Source organism: Chiloscyllium plagiosum, unplaced genomic scaffold, assembly GCF_037043375.1.
Source record: "Chiloscyllium plagiosum isolate Xiang-an unplaced genomic scaffold, Cpla_swu_hap1 HiC_scaffold_4, whole genome shotgun sequence".
NCBI lineage: Eukaryota > Metazoa > Chordata > Chondrichthyes > Orectolobiformes > Hemiscylliidae > Chiloscyllium > Chiloscyllium plagiosum.
The window spans coordinates 149,117,722-149,134,289 of NW_028270142.1; the positions used below are offsets into that span (position 1 = coordinate 149,117,722).

The 16,568-nt window shown below is 46.4% G+C and overlaps 1 protein-coding gene across 1 annotated transcript in view; it reads left to right on the forward strand.

Moving 5' to 3' along the window:
* agap3 (ArfGAP with GTPase domain, ankyrin repeat and PH domain 3) overlaps positions 1-16,568 on the forward strand; it is a 375,300-nt gene that overhangs the window by 172,386 nt on the left and 186,346 nt on the right. The window lies entirely within an intron of this gene.

Genomic DNA, 16,568 nt, shown 5'->3' on the forward strand with positions numbered 1-16,568 from the left:
ACATTCTCTCACCCACAAACCCACCCTGCCACACACATACCCAACCAAGTAACATTCACATTACACCCTCAAAAATACCCTCAGCCACACGAACAAACACACACCTATCTACCCACACACTTTCTTTTTTAACTTCAAAAATATACTTTATTCATTCAATAGTTTTTATATACATACATAGTCACTAAAGCGGTTGTACATTCGCTTATGAAAAAACAAACAAACACTGGAGTTCAACTGTATCTAACAACCAAAGCAAAGGCCAAAAAATGTCCAAAGATGTGCAGGTCAGGTGAATTGGCCATGCTAAATTGCCTGTTGTGTTAGGTAAAGGGGTAAATGTGCGGGAATGGGTGGGTTACGCTTCGGCGGGTCGGTGTGGACTTGTTGGGCTGAAGGGCCTGTTTCCACACTGTAAGTAATCTAATCTAATCTAATCTAATCTAATCTAATCTAAAAGGCATTTCTTGCTTGTACAAGACTATGTTTACAAATCTATGAGGCACCGGTGAGGTCTGATAACTGAATGGACCCCCACTTAACTTCAGTAGAAAGATCTTAGACGGTGGTCTTTCCCCACTGGGTCTTGGCAGCAGTTGCCCCAAACTTTAGTGCGTCCCTCAGCACGTAGTCCTGGACCTTGGAATGTGCCAGTCTGCAACACTCAATTGAGGTCAGCTCCTTGTTCTGGAAGACCAACAGGTCTCAGGCAGACCAAAGCATTTCCATGCTGTACATCTCTATTACTCTATGAATTGCAGGAAAACCAGAGCATTGGAACTCATTCAAAAGGGCAATAGTGAGAATGCAGGGGCAACCTGTTTCTGTAAAAGGTGAAAAGAGCCACCAACAAGGCGAGAGAGCCCTGGATGCCAGGAGACGGAGAGGGTTAGATAATAAAACAAATGCATTAGAGGAATATGGAAAGAGCAGAAAGTCACTTAAAAAGTAATTAGAAGAATGAAAAGAGAATATGAAAAAGCACAGGTGGGTAAGAGGAAGGAAAATGCAAAGATATTTTGTCAGTAGATTAGAGGCTAGAGAATAACGAGAGAAAGAGACATTTCAGAAATATTTCGATGAGCGCTTGATTTGATTTTATTTGATTTATTATCGTCACGTGTACCTAAGTACAGTGAACAGTTCTGTGTGAGAACAGTACGCAGATCTTAGTAAGCAAGGACATACATAGGGTGCTTAGACAGTGAGGCGCACAGATTACACTGCACAGGAGGCACACAAAGCCAGATCAACATTAACATGATCAACATTTTTTGAAGTTACAGAGTCCATCAGTCCAGTAATGGCAGGGAAGAAACTGTTCCTGAACCTGAAATAGCAACGTATGCAAGGCTATGGGCCACGTGTTAGAAAATCAGATTCAAATAGATGGATGTTTGATGAGCAGTGCCAAAACTGGGCTGAAGGGCCTCTTTCTGTACAGCCAAATTGTGCAATTCAAAAACACACACAGGCATGCACACATGAGGACTCCCTCACATACACCTGCAAAAACACCCATCCACATTCCCACATGCAGACTGTCACACACCCACACATGCTGAGACTCTGACTCTCTCTCTCAAACACACACACACACACAGACAAGCTGATTCTCTCTTCTCACACAAGACTCTAATGTCACTGCAACTGTGATACTCTGTCTCTATCTCAGGCTGATATACTCTTTCTTGAAACTGCCACCATCCCACTTTTTTTGTAAATTTGCCTCCCTAACTTAGATTAGAGGAAGGGAATATCCCTGAAACGTGAGATTGCTGATGGTTCTAATCAAGTGTAGTTTTGAACAGAGGCTTGTGTTTTTGGTGAGATTGTTGACGCGGGGCCACTGGAGGCTGAATTGCTCTCCGACAGCCGAGTAATTCACACGTTCACCTTCTGTTAATTCCTATCTGCAACATCAATTAAATTGTTTGTAGAAACTAATTGAATGTGGCTTAATCACACATCTTAATAGCTTTACACGGTTTGAACTTCCTGTTAATTCGAGTAATAAAATAAAATGAGTGCGCTGGCTGTGTAATTAGCGAGGTGGCTTGTGAAGAAATTAGAGCTTTATGGCTTGTAATAAAGAGAGTGCTGCCGCCTAATTCTGACGGACTCTTGCTGCAATCTGCTGATTCTGAATTTTTCCTTTTAATTTGCACTTGGCTGCCGAGTGTTAATTGTATTTTAAAGGGACAGGCATGTCTTTAGTTTCTTAGTCCCCACCAATGAATTTCCCTCCTCATGGCCCCTCCATTTAAAATGCCCTCCTGAAGTTGCAGCTACCAATCAGGTTTGTCTTTCTGTTCTCAGACCCATCCAGATGGTGCTCACCTTTCTCAAAACAAAAATTGCCAGAGTCAGGATCCTGTTCTCTGCCTCACCACCATGGGATGTGAAGGCATAATTCACACTAAAATCCCAATGCAGTATTCAGGAAGCACTGCAATGTTGGAGGATCATTACTGAGGGAGTTCCGCACTGTCGGAGGGTTAGTGCTGAGGGAGTTCTGCACTGTCGGAGGGTCAGTGCTGAGGGAGTGCCGCACTGTCGGATGGTCAGTGCTGAGGGAGTTCCGCACTGTCGGAGGGTTAGTGCTGAGGGAGTTCCGCACTGTCGGAGGGTCAGTGCTGAGGGAGTTCCGCACTGTCGGAGGGTTAGTGCTGAGGGAGTTCCGCACTGTCGGAGGGTTAGTGCTGAGGGAGTTCCGCACTGTCGGAGGGTCAGTGCTGAGGGAGTGCCACACTGTCGGAGGGTCAGTGCTGAGGGAGTTCCGCACTGTCGGATGGTCAGTGCTGAGGGAGTGCCGCACTGTCGGATGGTCAGTGCTGAGGGAGTTCCGCACTGTCGGAGGGTTAGTGCTGAGGGAGTTCCGCACTGTCGGAGGGTTAGTGCTGAGGGAGTTCCGCACTGTCGGAGGGTCAGTGCTGAGGGAGTGCCACACTGTCGGAGGGTCAGTGCTGAGGGAGTTCCGCACTGTCGGATGGTCAGTGCTGAGGGAGTTCCGCACTGTCGGATGGTCAGTGCTGAGGGAGTGCCGCACTGTCGGAGGGTTAGTGCTGAGGGAGTGGGCACTGTCGGAGGACAGTCCTGAGGGACTGCTCAGTGCTGGTAAGTAGTTCTGGAGTTAAAGAGGGCTACAGCACAGAAAAAGGCCCTTCAGCCCATTGCATTTTGGCCAGTCAGAAACAACCACCTAACTATTCTAATTTCATTGCATTGTCTTGTATTCCTTGGCATCGCAAATGCACATCTAAATACTTCTTAAATGTTATGAGGGTTTCTATCTCAAAGCAGTGAGTTCCAGATTCCCACCATCCTCTGGTGAAAAGGTTCTCTCACATCCCGGCACAGTGGCACAGTGGTTAGCACTGTTGCTTCACAGCGCTAGAGACCCGGGTTCAATTCCTGCCTCAGACGACTCTCTGTGTGGAGTTGCACTGACCCTCCGATTGTGGTTTCCTCCCACAATCCAAAAATGTGCAGGTTAGGTGAATTGGTCATGCTAAATTGTCCATAGTGTTGGGTGAAGGGGTAAATATAGGGGAATGGGTCTGGGTGGGTTGCGCTTCGATGGGTCGTTGTGGACCTTTTGGGCTGAAGGGCCTGTTTCCACCTATAAGTAATCTAATCTAATCATCCCCTCTGAACATGCTGTCCCTTACCTTAAACCTATGCCTCCTGGCCATTGGTCCCTGCACAAAAGGGAAAGGTTTCTTCCTGTTTATGCCCCTTATCGTTTTCTACATCTCAATCATGTCCACCTTAGTGTCTGCTGCTCCAAGCAAAACAGTCTGTCCAATCTCACTTTGTAACTGAAACTTCCCAGCCCTGAGCAACATCCTGGGAAATTTTCTCTGCCCTCTTGCCATCATATTCCTCTTTGAATGGATTCCAGAACAACACACAATGTTCTCACTGTGATATAACCAATATTTGATATAGTTCCAGCATCACCCCCTGCCCTTGAACTCAGTGCCACAACTAGTAGAGGCAAATATACTATATGTCATTTTAACTATTTCATCTACTGTCATGCTACCTTACATGACTGATGGACATGCTCACAAGGTCCCCCTGATCCTTGGTGCTTCCCAGGGTCCGAACATTCATCATGTATTCCCTTGTCTTGTTTGCTCTGCCCAAGTGCCTCATCTCTCACGTATCTAGATTGAAAGCCCTTTGAGTGATCAGCCCATCTGATCAACCCGTCTATATACTTCTGTAATGCTCCTCACTATTTACTATTTTCCCAATTTTTGTATCATCTGTGAAGTTACTGATCAACCTTCCTACACTCAAGTCTAACTTGGTAATCTAAACCAAAAGGGCCCTAACACTGATCCCTGCAGAATCCACTGGACACAGGCTTCCAGTCACAAAAACATCCTGCGACCATCACCCTCTGTTTCCTGCCACTCAGCCAATTCTAGATCCAATTAGCCAAATTTTCCTTGTCATCCTCTAATTACTGTTTAAATTATTGGAATCATTTCTAAATGATTGGGTAAACTGTCACTTTGAAAGGCATGGAATAATCAGGGACATTCAGCTTGGATTTGTTAATTGAAGATTGTGCCCGATTAACTTGATTGAATTTTTAGAGAAAGATTGATGAGAAGAGTATGATTGCTGCAATCTGCATGGATATCGACAAGATCCCAAATGGCAGATTTTTAAAAAACAGTACAAGCCCATGGGATGCAGGAGAATGTGGTGACCCAGACACAACATTGAATGATTGACAAGTATTTCTGCAAATGAGCAGCTGTTTCCACTGGATTCATTACAAAGTCCCCTACTTGCTGAACTCTATATTAATGTTTTGGTCACAATTATAAGGGAAATGAAAAAGACATTTACAGATGACACAAGACTGTTGGTCACAAGACTGATATCATGCAGGAAAACTGGTAATTGATGGCTGCTCAGGCGAAGTGATTTGACTAACACTTGGCTATTGGACTATAATGTGGGATAATGTGAGGTTATGCATTTTGGGAGAATAGATAGAGGAGCTGAATATTACTTAAATAGCAAATGACTGCAGAAAATTATGAAACAGAGGGATTTGAGAGTTCTCATTGCCTGAATTTTGTGGTATTTTTGCTGAACTATTAATCCAGGGACAGAGGTAATGTTTTGGGCACCTAGGTTCAAACCCTGCCATGGTAGGTGGTGGAACTTGATATCAATAACAATCTGGAATTGAGAGTCATCATCTATTGTCGGAAAAACCCATCCGGTTCACTAATGTCCTCCAGGGAAGGAAACGGCTGTCCTGACCTGGGCTGGGCCTACATGTAACTCCAGACCCACAGCAATGTGGATAACTCTGAACTGTCCTTTTGGCAATTAGGGAAGGGCAATTAATGCTGATTCAATCCCAGAAATTAATTTGAAAAAAAAATCACAAAAAGTTAGCATCCATTTCAGTGGATAATAAGGAAGGCAAATGGAATGTGGCCTTTATTTCAAAGGGAATGGAGTATAAAAGTCAGGAAGTGTTCCTAAAAGTAGACGAGGCACTCGTCTGATCAGCTGGAATACTGTGGATAGTTTTAGGCCCATTCTCTAATGAGGAGAGGTGGGTAGTTTTAGTTGCAGTTTAGAAGAATTAGAGGTGACCTTATTGAAATATACAAGAATTTTTAGGGGACAAGGCAGAGTAGATGTAGAAAAGCTATATTCTTTTAGAATCTAGGACTGGAAGGTACAATCATGGACTAGGGGGTTGTACAGAGATCATAAGGTGATAAGAAATAGGAGCAGAGCTAGGGCATTGGGCCCAACCAGTCTGCCCTCCCATTCCATCATGGCTGATATGTTTTTCAATCCCATAACCCTTCATCCACTTACTCAGCAAGAACTTATCTATCTCTGTCTTAAAGACATTCAATAAATTAGCCTCCACAACCCTCTGTGGCAATGATTCACCAACCTCTAGCTGAAGAAATACCTTCTCATCTCAGTTCTAAAGGGTCATCCCTTCACTCTGAGGCTGTGCTGTCGGATCCTAATCTGTCCTACTAATTGAAACATCTTCTCTACATGCATTCTGTCCAGGCCTGTCCCTATTCTGTAAGTTTTAATAAGGTCCCCTTTTCCATCAAGTACAGATTCAGAGTCCTCATATGACAAGCCCTTCATCCCTGGGATCATTCTTGTAAACCACCTGTAAAACAGTCTGTCCAATCTCACTTCATAACTGAAACTTTCCAGCCCAGGGCAACATCCTGGAAAATTTTCTCTGCCCTCTCGCCAATGACATCACATCCCTCCTTTAATGGATTCCAGATCAACACACAATGTTCTTACTGTGATATAACAAATCCCCCCTCCAATACCAGCTCATGCTTCCTTAGTTACAAGACCGAAAACTGCTCACAGTATTCTCAATGCGGTCTGACTACAGCTTATAAAGCATTAACGACATATTTCAGCTCTTGTATTCTAACCCTCTGGAAATGAATGCTAGCATTGTATTGACTTCCTAAAGGCCACCTGAACCTGCCACCTGAACCTGCACACTAATCTGAAGAGTATCCTGAACTAGGACTTTCATGTCCCTTTTTTACTTTAGACTTCATGTTATGTGGCACCATCACTGCTAAATGGGACAGACTTCAATCACATTTAGCAACTCAGGACTAGGCATCCATGAGGCACTGTGGGCTTTCAACAGCAGCAGAACTGTACTCCAGCACAATCTGTAACCTAATGGCCTTGCGTGTCCCCTACTCAACCATTACCATCAAGCCAGGGGATCAACTCCTAGAGAGTTCAGGAGGGCATGCCAGGAGCAGCACCAGGCATACCTGAAAATGAGGCATCAACCTAGTGAAGCACCCAGCAGGACTAGAACATAGAACAATACAGCACAGAACAGGCCTACTCTATCTAGTCCTCTGATCATCTTATACACCTCTATCAAGTCACCCCTCATCCTTCGCCGTTCCAATGAGAAAAGGCCTAGCACTCTCAATCTATCCTCTTACGACCTATTCTCCATTCCAGGCAACATCCTGGTAAATCTTCTCTGCACCCTCTCCAAAGCTTCCACATCTTTCCTAAAGTGAGGCAACCAGAACTGCACACAGTACTCCAAATGTGGCCTAACCAAAGTCCTGTACAGTTGCAACATCACTTCACGACTCTTGAATTCAATCCCTCTGCTAATGAACGCTAATACACCATAGGCCTTCTTACAAGCTCTATCCACCAGAGTGGCAACTTTCAAAGACCTATGAACATAGACCCCAAGATCCCTCTGTTCCTCCACCACACTAAGAACCCTACTGTTAACCCTGTATTCCGCATTCTTATTTGTCTTTCAAAAATGGACAACCTCACACTTGGCAGGGTTGAACTCCATCTACCACTCCTCAGCCCAGCTCTGCATCATATCCAAGTCCCTTTGCAGCCGACAAGAGCCCTCCTCACTATCCACAACTCCACCAATCTTCGTATCATCTGCAAATTTACTGACCCACCCTTCGACTCCCTCATCCAAGTCATTAATAAAAATTACGAACAGCAGAGGACCCAGAACTGATCCCTGCGGAACTCCACTTGTAACTGGGCTCCAGGCTGAATATTTACCATCTACCACCACTCTCTGACTTCGACCGGTTAGCCAGTTTTCTATCCACATGGGCAAATTTCCCTCTTTCCCATGCCTCCTGACTTTCCGCATAAGCCTACCATGGGGAACCTTATCAAATGACTTACTAAAATCCATGTATACTACATCCACTGCTCTACCCTCATCCACATGCTTGGTCACCTCCTTGAAGAATTCAATCAGACTTGTAAGGCAAGACCGACCCTTCACAAATCCGTGCTGGCTGTCCCTAATCAAGCAGTGCCTTTCCAGATACTCATAAATCCTATCCCTCAGTACCCTTTCCATTACTTTACCTACCACCGAAGTAAGACTAACTGGCCTGTAATTCCCGGGGTTATCCCTATTCCCTTTTTTGAACAGGGGCACAACATTCGCCACTCTCCAGTCCCCTGGTACCACCCCCGTTGACAGTGAAGATGAAAAGATCATTGCCAACGGTACTGCAATTTCCTCTCTTGTTTCCCACATAATCCTAGGATATATCCCATCAGGCCCGGGGGACTTGTCTATCCTCAAGTTGTTCAAAATGTCCAACACATCTTCCTTCCTAACAAGTATCTCCTCTAGCTTACCAGTCCGTTTCACACTCACCTCTTCAACAATACGGTTCCTCTCATTCGTAAATACTGAAGAAAAGTACTCATTCAAGACCTCTCCTATCTCTTCCGACTCAATACACAGTCTCCCACTACTGTCCTTGATCGGACCTACCCTCGTTCTCGTCATTCTCATGTTTCTCACATACGCATAAAATGCCTTTGGATTATCCTTGATCCTATCCACCAAAGATTTTTCATGCCCTCTCTTGGCTCTCCTAATCCCTTTCTTCAGGTCCCTTCTGGCTATCCTGTATCCCTCCACTGCTCTGTCTGAACCCTGTTTCCTCAACCTTATGTAAGCCTCCTTCTTCCTCTTTACAAGACATTCAACCTCCCTCGTCCACCAAGGTTCCCTCACACGACCATTTCTTTCCTGTCTGACCAGTACATACATATCAAGGACACGTTGTATCTGTTCCTTGAAAAAGTTCCACATTTCCACAACATCCTTCCCCGACAGCCTATGCTCCCAACTTATGCTCCTCAGATCCTGTCTTACAGCATCGTAATTACCCTTCCCCCAATTGTAAAACCTACCCTGTTGCACGCACCTAACTCTCTCCATAACCAAGGTGAAAGTCACAGAATTGTGGTCACCATCACCAAAATGTTCACCCACTAACAAGCCCATCACTTGTCCCGGTTCATTACCGAGTACCAAATCCAAAATGGCCTCCCCTCTGGTCGGACAATCTACATACTGTGTTAGAAAAGCTTCCTGGACACACTGCACAAACACCGCCCCATCCAATCTACTTGATCTAAAGAGCTTCCAATCAATATTTGGGAAGTTGAAATCGCCCAAGACTACTACCCTGTGGCTTCTGCACCTTTCCAAAATCTGTTTCCCAATCTGTTTCTCCACATCTCTGCTGCTATTGGGGGGGCCTATAGTAAACACCCAACAAGGTGACTGCACCTTTCCTATTTCTGACTTCCTCTAAAGGCAGATCCCCGTCAAACTGCCTTTCTGCAGCTGTTATACCATTTCTAATTAGCAACGCCACCCCCCCCTCCTTTTTTACCACCCTCCCTAATCCTACTGAAACATCTGTAACCAGGAACCTCCAACAACCATTCCTGTCCCTCTTCTATCCACGTTTCCGTGATGGCCACAATATCGTAGTCCCAGGTACCGATCCACGCCTTAAGTTCACCCACCTTATTTCTGATACTCCTTGCGTTGAAGTATACACACTTGAACCCATCTCTGTGTCCGCAAGTATTCCCTGTCAGCGCTACCTTCTTCACAGCCTCCCCACATACTTGGACATCCTGACAAACAGCTAGCCTACTTGCTGGACTACAAGTCTGGATCCCATCCCCCTGCCAAATTAGTTTAAACCCCCCCCGAAGATAGCTAGCAAAGCTACCCCCCAGGATATTGGTGCCCTTCTGGTTCAGGTGCAACCCGTCCTGCTTGTACAGGTCCCACCTTCCCCAGAATGCAGTCCAATTGTCCAAATACCTGAAGCCCTCCCTCCTACACCATCCTTGCAGCCACGTGTTCAACTGCACTCTCTCCCTATTCCTTTCCTCACTGTCACGTGGCACCGGCAACAACCCAGAGATGACGACTCTGTCTGTCCTAGCTTTCAGCTTCCAGCCTAACTCCCTGAGCTCTTGAATGACCTCTCCACCCCTCTTCCTACCTATGTCGTTGGTGCCAATGTGCACCACGACTTCTGGCTGCACACCCTCCCCCTTAAGGATTCTGAAGACATGGTCCGAGACGTCTCGGACCCTGGCACCCGGGAGGCAACAAACCATCCGAGAGTCTTGCCCATGTCCACAGAACCGCCTGTCTGTCCCTCTAACTAGAGAGTCTCCTACAACTAGCGCTCTCCTCCTCTCCCCCTTTCCCTTCTGAGTCTCAGAGCCAGACCTCACGCCACAGACCCGGTCGCTGCAGCTTACCCCTGCTAGGCTGTCCCCCCCACCAGTATCCAAAGCGGTATACTTATTGTTTAGGGGAATGACCACAGGGGATCCCTGCACTGCCTGCTTCCTCCCCTTCCCACCTCTAACTGTTACCCAGCTACCTCTGTTCTCTGGCGTAACTATGTCCCTGTAGCTTCTATCTATCACCCTCTCAGCCTCTCGAATAATCCTCAGTTCATCCAACTCCAGTTCCAGTTCCCTAACTCGTTCTGTGAGGAGCAGGATCTGACTGCATTTCCTGCAGATGAAGTCGGCAGGAGTATCGGTGGTCACCCCTACCTCGAACATCCTGCAGGAGGAACATTCCACTGCCTACGCTGCCATTACTCTACAGTTTGTCTCCAAAGCAAGAACCCTGAGTAGCTTACCTGTGAACTTTAAAGTTAGGTTAGAGGAGGAGGATGGGGGGGAGGCCCTACTATGTAGGGCCTGGGGTCTAGAACACACCCACTCAAATATCAATCACTTACCTTCCCAACCAGCTCTGCGCTCCAACCTCACTTCCGCCCAGCTCGCGCCACTCTCTGCTGAGAAAAGGACTACTTGCATGCCAAACAACACAAGTAACAAGTGACAGACAGAGCTAAGCGATCCCACAACCAATGGATCAGATCTAAGCTCTGCAGTCCTTCCACATCCTGTTGAGAATGGTCATGGACGATTAAACAACTCACTGGAGGAGGATGCTCCACAAATATCTCCATCCTCAATGATGGAAGAGCCCACACATCAGTGTAAAAGATAAGGCTGAAGCTTTTGCAGCAACCTTCAGCCTGAAATGTTGAGTGGATGATCCATCTCAGCCTCCTGCAGTAGTCCCAGCATCACAGACACCAGCCTTCAACCAATTCGATTCACTCCGCATGATATCAAGGGTCATACCTGGCACATGGGAAGATGATCGTGGTTGTTGGAGGTCAGTCATCTCAGCTCCAGGGCACCTCTGCAGGAGTTCCTCGGGGTAGTATCCTCAGCCATACCATCTTCAACTCTATCATAAGGTTAGAAGTGGGGATATTCGCCGATGATTGATTATGCAATATTCAGCACTATTTGTGACTCCTCAGATGCTGAAACAGTCTATGTTCAAATGCATCAAGATCTGGACAATATCCTTGGGCTGACAAGTAGCAAGTGACATTCATGCCATACAAATTCCAGGCGATGACCATCACTAATAAGAGACAATCTAATCGCCTGCCCTTGGCATTCAGAGCCATAGAACATAAAACAGTGCAGGCCCTTCGGCCCTTGATGTTGTGTCGACCTTTAAACCTACACTAAGATCAGACTAACCTACATACCCTTCATTGTACTCTCATCCATCTGCCTATCCAAGAGTTGCTGAAATGTCCCTAAGTATCAGACTCTACTACCACTGCTGGCAGTGCATTCCACGCACCCACCACTCTCTGTGTAAAGAACCTACCTCTGACATCTCCCCTAAACCTTTCTCCAGCCATCTTAAAATTATGCCCCCTCATGATAGCTATTTCCACCTTGGGGAAAAGTCTCTGGCTATCCACTCCATCTACACCCCTCATCAGCTTGTACACCTCTATAAAGTCATCTCTCATCCTTCTTCGCTCTAATGAGAAAAACCCAAGCTCCCTCAACCTTTTTTCATAAAACATCCCCTCCAGTCCATGCAGCATCCTGGTAAATCTCCTCTGCACCCTCTCTAAAGCTTCCACATCCTTCCTGTAATGAGATGACCAGAACTGAGTACAATATTCCAAGTGTGGTCTAACCAGGGCTCCATAGCATAACCTCGTGACTCTTAAACTCAATCCCCAGCTCATAAAAGCCAACACACCATATACCTTCTTAACTACTCTATCAACTTGGGTGGCAACTTTGAGGGATCTATGGACATAGTCCGCAAGATCCGTCTTTCCCTCCACACTGCCAAGAATCCTCCCTTTAACCCTGTATTCTGCATTTTAATTCGACCTTACAAAATAAATCACTTCACACTTTGCCAGGCTGAACTCCATCTACCACTTCTCAGCCCAGCTCTGTATCCTGTCAATGTCCCATTGCAACGTACAGCAGCCCTCCACGCTATCCACCACTCCACCAACCTTTGTGTCATCAATAAACTTACTAAACCACCCTTCCACTTCCTCATCCGAGTGATTTATAAAAATCACAAAAAGCAGAGGTCCCAGAACAGATCCCTGCAGAACACCACTAGTCACTGGGCTCCAGGCTGAATACTTTCTTCATCCATGTGTTTTGTCACATCCTCAAAGAATTCAATGAGGCTTCTGAGGCATAACCCGTCCCTCACAGAGCCAGGCTGACTATATCTAATCAAACTATGCTTTTCCAAGTAATCATAAATCCTGTCTCTCAGAATCTTTTGCAATTATTTGCCCACCACAGATGTAAGACACACTGGTCTGTAATTCCTAGGATTAACCCTATTCCCTTTCTTGAACAAGAGAATAACATTTGCCACCCTCCAATCATCTGGCACTACTCCAGTGGACAATGAGGACACAAAGATCATCGCCAAAGGTGCAGTAATCTCTTCCCTCACTTCCTGTAGCGGTGTTGCCATCACCGAATCTCCCCCTATTAACATCCTGGGAGTTATCGTGGACCAGAAATTCAACTGGACTCACCACATAAACACAGTGGCTACAAGAGCAGATCAGAGGCTAGTGAGGAACTCCCCTTCTGACTCCTCAAAGTCTATCCACCATCTACAAGAACATAAGTCAGGAATGTCATGGAATACTGCCCATCTACCTGGATGAGTGCAGCTCCAACAGCACTGAAGAAGCTTAACATCATCCAGGGCAAGGTAGCCCCCATTTGCTTGGCACTACATCCATAAGCATCCACTCCCTCCACCACCGACGTCAGTAACAGCAGTTTGTGCTATCTACAAAAGCACTGCAGAAATTTACCCAAAGATCCTCAGACAGCACCTTCTAAACCCACAACCACTTCCATCTGGAAGGACAAGGGCATTTGATAAATGTAAGCATCACCACCTTCAAGTTCCCCTCCAAGCCCCTCACCACCCTGACTTGGAAATATATCACCGTTCCTTCACTGTCGCTGGGTCAAAATCTTGGAATTCCCTCCCTAAGGGCATTGTGGATCTACCTACAGCACATGGACTGCAGCAGTTCAAGAAGGCAGCTCACCCCCACCTTCTCAAGGGGCAAGTAGGGACGGGCAGTAATGGCTGGCCAGCCAGCAATGCCCACATCCCACAAAATAAATACATTTTTAAAAGCCTTTTCCTGTTTAGAAGAGGCCTCTATTCTTCCTACAAAAGTGAATAACCTCACACTTTTCTCGACTGTATTCCATCTGCCACTTCTTTGCCCACTCTCTTATATTGTTCAAGTCCATCTGTAGTCTCCCCCTTCCTCAGCACTCCCTGTCCCTCCACCTGTCTTTGTGCCATCTGCAGACTTAGCAACAATGCCCTCAGTTCCTTTTTTGAGGTGAGTAGGAATTTCAGCGCTTCTGGCTATAGATTGTTGTAAATACTTTAGCGTTATCTTTTGTACTGATATGCTGGGATTTGTGGACCCTTCCCCTCCACTGAGTTGTCTTATTGTTCACCACCATTCATGACAGGATGTGGCAGGACTTCACAGCTTCAGTCTGATCTGTTGGTTATCGGATCACTGATCTTCTGTTGTAGATCCACTGGTTATAACACATTTTAATAGTCATAAGAAATTAGTGCAGCTCCAAGTTTCTAATTGGCTACATGGGTGATTTACTGATGGTGGTTAATGTTAAAAGAAACAGTGATTTGGTGGTGGGAAGGCCGATCAGTAGTGTTTAAGAGCACTTCTGGATAACAAGAAAAGAAATTGATGTAGGAGTAGACCGATCAGTCCATTGAACCTGTTCTACCATTCAACAGAATCCCTGCAGTGTGGAAAGACACCATTCAGCTGATCGAGTCTGCAACAACCCTCCAAAGAACATCTAATCCAGACCCTATCCCCATAACCCTGCATTTACCATGGTCAATGCACCCTAACCTGCACATCTTTGGACTGTGGAAGGAAACCGGAGCACCTGGAGAAAACCCACACAGACACGGGGAGAATGTGCAAACTCCACACAGACAGTTACCCGAGGCTGGAATTGAACCCGGGTCTGTGGTGCTGTGCTAACCATTCAGCTACCCCAACAATGATTTGTAGCTGATTTGATGTTGTCCTTAACTTCACGTTCCTGTATGTCCCACATTAGGCATGATTCTGTTGTTGATCAAAGAAGATAATCAAACTTGCTGGCCTCGATTCAACGAGCCAGGCTCTGCTACTCACTGGGGGAAGAGAATATCAAACACTGGCAAATCATGGGAGATGTAATTGCTCCTGATCTCCATATTAAATGAATGCACTGATTCCAGTCCACCCAGATTCCAGGCTGTGCTGATTCCAGTCCACACAGATTCCAGTTTGCGCTGATTCCAGACCACCCTGATTCCAGACCACCCTGATTCCAGTCCATGCTGATTCCAGACCTCCCTGATTTCAAACTGTGCTGATTCCAGTCCATGCTGACCCGGGTTACAGTCCGCCCTGATTCCAGACCGTGCTGATCCTAGGTAAAAACAATGACTGCAGATGCTGGAAACCATATTCTGGATTAGTGGTGCTGGAAGAGCACAGCAGTTCAGGCAGCATCCGAGGAGCAGTTCTAGTCCGCCCTGATTTAAAATTGCACTGAACCAGACCGCCCTGATTCCAGTCCACGCTGTTCACAGACTGCCCTGATTCCGGTTCGCACTGATCCCAGTCTGTCCTGATTCTAGACCACGCTCATTCCAGTCCGGCCTGATTCCAGTCTGTGCTGATTCCAGACCACCCTGATTCCAGACTGCCCTGATTCCAGTTCACCCCGATACTAGTCAGTGCTGATTACAGACCACCCTGATTCCATACCACGCTGATTCCAGACCATGCTGATTCTAGTCCGCCCTGATTTCAAATTGCGCTGAACCAGCCCACACTGATTCCAGACCACCCTGATTCGAGACTGCGTTGTTCACAGACCGCACTGATTCCAGTTCGCACTGATCCCAGTCCGTCCTGATTCTAGACCAAGCTGATTCCAGACCATCCTGATACTAGTCTGTGCTGATTCCAGACTGCCCTGATTTCAAACCCCTCTGATTCCAGACCACCCTGATTCCAGTCTGTGCTGATTCCAGACTGCCTAGATTTCAATCCACGCTGATTCCAAACTGCGTTGATTCCAGACCATGCTGATTCCAGTCCACCCTGATTCCAAACCGCGCTAGTTCCAGTCTGCCCTGATTCAAGAACAACCTGATTCCGACCCACGCTGATTACATTCCTCCCTGATTCCCAAACACCCTGTTTCCAGACCACATTGATTCCAGTTCATCCTGTTTCCAAACTGCCCTGATTCCAGACCTCCCTGACTCCAGTCTGCTCTGATTCCAGTCTGCCCTGATTCCAGTCTGCTTTGATTCAAGTCCTCCCTGATTCCAGATGACCCTGATACCAGACTATCCAGATTACAGACTGTGCTGATTCCAGTCTGCGCTGATTACAGATTGCCCTGATTCCAATCCATCATGATTCCACTCCACCCTGATTCCAGACTGCCCTGATTCCAGGCCATCCTGAGACCAGTCTGTCCTGATTCCAGACCATGCTGATTCCAGACCATCCTGACTCCAGTCAGTGCTGGTTCCAGTTCGCCCTGATCCCAATCTGCCCTGATTATAGTCCGCGCTGATTCCAGTCCACCCTGATTATAGTCTGTGCTGATTTCAGACTGCCCTGATTTTGGACACCCTCAGACCAGTCCATCTGATTCCAGTCCACCCTGATTCCAGTCCACCCGGATTCCAGTCCACCCGGATTCCAGTTCACCCTGAATCCAGACCACCCTGATTCCAGACCACCCTGATTCCAGTCCACCCTGATTCTGGACCGCACTGAATGTGGAATGCTTGAACGCTGGTGCATGCTAGCATACTCTGATCTCCTTTAAGTATAGCGCGAATAAATCTTGTTGAGTTGTAAGTGTTTGAAGTCTGGACATCTCAGCAGTTCCCAAAGTAGTTAATTCTGAGTGAGAGGCAGATGACATTGCAGCTTGTACCTGTGCATTCTCCAGAACCCTAAATTCTGAAAGCTATGATCACATTTCCTGTCTGTCTCTGGCCTAAATCTCCATTTTCTCCACGCACATAATATTACCACAACCTGTCTTATTTTCACAAACCATTTATAATTTTTGAAAATTTCAGTTAGTGAACCATAAATGGCTCCTTTTTTTATTGAAGAGAAAGCTGTGCCACTTGGTTCTGTCTCCAGATGCTCAGTGCCAGTTTGTTGGTAAACTTCATGCCTGGTTATTTATGTTGCTGCCTC